Here is a 3796-nt window from a genome sequence, read left to right on the forward strand (position 1 = left end):
TTAATTTTGATATCATCCCTTAAAATAGCTTTTGCCATTCTTGAACAATATTTTGATTATTTGGTGCTTTGTAAAATTGAATTTAATTAGCTTTGTCCTGCTGACGATTACTTATTTATCTTCATTTACAATGAGAACAAACGCACATCACCATTTTTGTTCAAAATTTTAATACTGCGGATATATGAACTAAAAGCAGTTTTTTCAGTTTTCTTTCACTTAGAAAATGAAAAATGTCGCAAACATTACTAAAAAAAAATTGAAGATTATTTAACACTATCAGTAAAATACTTTAACTGTGTTATTAAATTCAATGTTATTATTTTAACTAAGATTTTTAGTTTTGGCGTGCATTTGCAACGATCATAGGCCAACTACATAGCTGGCGCCACCACACGGCCACCGTCAACACATAGTATATTTTCAACTCAGTGTACTGTCATACCTTTGCTTGCCTGCCCGGTGCAGGCAGGCAGCTGCCCGAGACCGTTCACACCTTGGTTTTTCCGTGTGTGGAAAATCTTAAAATCGGGCGGAAATTTTAAATATTGTTGCATTCTTGAATGAAATAAACCAAGTTTTTATAGTTTAAATTGACATTAATTATAATCATTTTAATTTTTCCAATATAATGTAAAAATAAAAGATAAAATATCTATCCCTGACTTGAGTATTTCAGAAATTGTCAAGTTTTTACGGAAGTCATTTTGTCAGTCGTAGTGTTTTTTTAAATTTTTATCCGGTGTTGACGTCCTGTTTCGCGCAATGAAAGAAAATATATTGCTGTACGTGAAATAAATAAGCTTATAACACTCTAACCTCAAAATCTCAAATTTGGCATGATTTGCCGGACTTCGTGGTATCAAATACTGTTCGATACTTGCGTGAGAAGTGATTTTTAGCACGCTCGACTTTTCTCACTCGCTTCGCTCGTGCGAAAAACGTCTCGTGCGCTAAATAATCACCTCTCACATGTGTATCGAAATGTACTATTTTATGCTCTTGTACAATGTAAATATTTTTTTAAAGGTGAAATTTCAAATTCGTATAGGAATTGTCAACTTTGTGCAATATTAATGGAATAGAATGGATAATGTACGGAAATATTTTTACAGTACTCGAATGAGTTAGAGGAATGGAAAAATTATTTAATCTCTTACGCCTTTGTATGAGCAATCTATGTTTTCGATCTGAAATATATATATATATAGGTTGTTAACCACCTATCTCACAGTTGTGAGACGTGGTTGTGGCTGAAATTTTACCGCGATTTCGCTGGAAGCGGGTGCAATTTTTCAGATTAGCACCCGCTCCCAGCGAAATCCTGCGGTTGTCCTTATGACAAATTTTTAATTACATATATATATATATATATATTATGATGGATTTTGGATTACTTTGTATCATAAAACAGAACTTTCTTTCTTCGAAGCCTAAAACCAAGATATATGTATATACATTGTATTTTGTAGGTTAGGTTGCTGTAAGCTGACGGTTCCTATACGTATTTAAAGTTTCAACTTAAAAAAAAATATTTACATTGCACAACCCTACCGAAAAGAATCTTTGAGTATATACTAAAAATTCCTTAGATCAAAGAAGCTCAGAGAAATTCTCCGCGTGCACTCAGGTAGATATTTTTCAAAGTCCAGGAAGCTCGTTTAAATGGTCTAAAGGCTTTAAAATATCCTTTCCGAAATTGAAATAAGAATACGATCATAAATAACAAGCAGAGAGGCTATCTCAATAGAGTAGCCAACACTCAAGGGTACTTTGTTAAGCTTTCGGATTAAAATTTAGAAGAAGATTTTTTTAAATTTCATAGTTAACAGTCTAAAACATAATAATTCGGAATCTACGGGTTTCGATGACTTCAGATATCTAACTTTTTTTTAAATGTTTAAAATTGGAATTAATACGACGTTTCTCGTAAATGGAATGAGATACGCCCAAAAAGACAACATTTTTTAATTCAACTAGAAAATGGTATATTAGCATAAAAGTTATAATGATAAATAAGTATAATGAAAAAATTCATGAATTAAAAAAAAGTGGTAATAATTTGAAGAGAAATTTAAAAAGGGAGAGCGGATTAGCTATGACCAACTACTGTAAATAACTCTGCCCGTCCGGTATGTGACGAATACAAAGGGAACATTATATTACCGCCGCACCACTCTTAAAAGGACCACTAAAAGGATCTTGAAAAGGACCCAAATCTCTCAAACTATCTCCGAGACTATTTTGTTTCAAATCGACTTTGTTTATAGACTCAAATAGGCCAGGATATTTCGCTAAAGAAAACTCAAAGATTTCTTTCGGTAGGGAACAGCATAAAAACTTATTTATTTCACTTACAGAAATATATTTTCTTTGATTACGCGACATAGGACATCAACACCGGATAAAAATAAAAAAACACTACGACTGAAAAAACTACTTTTTCTGTGAAAACTTGAAAATTTCCGAAATACTCAATTCAGGGATGAATATTTTATCTCTTATTTTTACATTATATTCGAAAAATGAAACTCATTATCATAATTGTCAGTTTTAACTATAAAAACTTGTTTTATTTTATTTAAAAATTCAACAATATTTTAAATTCCCGCGCGATTTTAAGATTTTTGACACACGGAAAACCCAAGGTGTGAACGGGCTCGGGCAGCTGCCTGCATGCACCGGACAGGCAGGCTGAGGTTTGACCAGACATGTGGTGGAAGATTGCTTATGCCGTGAATTTGATTTCGACTGACTTACCGCAGCGCGCTCTTTTTGCCTTAGCCTTCCGGGAACTAAAATTAAAGGTCCAAAAGCGCGCCCTGTTTGCCTTATTGTTATTTTTCGGAAACTAAAATGAAAGGTGGCTTACCTGCTACTCACTTGGTAAAACAGGGTACAATTTGATAAAGTCGGTAGAGAAGATCGGAGTTGGTAACAATTATACATAATAAATTAAGAAAAATTTATCAAATCTACTTCTTCAAAATTAATTATTTAACTAAGCTTTGGCTTTAATGATTTTTTCAACTAGAAAATGTTATCATAATAAAGACAATTTTTCATTTATTATCTCCAGTTCTTAGAATAATATAATTATTAATTTATTTATAATTAATACTGTGAATAATTATAGCTAATTATTTTAATCCATGTTATTAAAATATAAATTCATTATTATGTTTTTAAAGAAAAGGAGTTTATATAATAATAATTAGAGTATGATCTTCAATTCAATATATTCTATATTAGGAGCTATTCAATATCAATATTATTAATATTTTACATAACTTTCATTGTTTACACACACACACACACACACACACACACACACACACACACACACGCGCGCGCGCGCGCAATATTTTAATTAGAATCGTAGACTAAAATTCTACTTCTTTCGGTTCAGCTGAAAGAAAATCTGAATTAGTAGTTAACATTTTTATTTTTTATCACAAGTTTAATAATAATTGATGTAACTATTATTTTTCGTGGAACTTTTCCGGAATATCAATACGAAAAATTATTAATACTAATTTGAAAAGATTTTTACCTGAGATTTCAAATGTGATATTATATTTATAGTTAATTAAGTGGTTAATAATTACTAATATTTCAATAAATAATAATATTTAATTTTGCAATGAATTAAGAGGTCTAGAGACTTCACTCACGCTTAAAATTATAAAAATTGTAATAGATTTGAATTTATAATAGATTAAAACTTGATCCTAGAGAATTTTATATATTATTTTTTGTCATATAATTTTTGCTTACAGAGAAATAAATTTTTAAA

The sequence above is a fragment of the Belonocnema kinseyi genome, chromosome 6 (genome assembly GCF_010883055.1).
Source record: "Belonocnema kinseyi isolate 2016_QV_RU_SX_M_011 chromosome 6, B_treatae_v1, whole genome shotgun sequence".
Lineage (NCBI taxonomy): Eukaryota > Metazoa > Arthropoda > Insecta > Hymenoptera > Cynipidae > Belonocnema > Belonocnema kinseyi.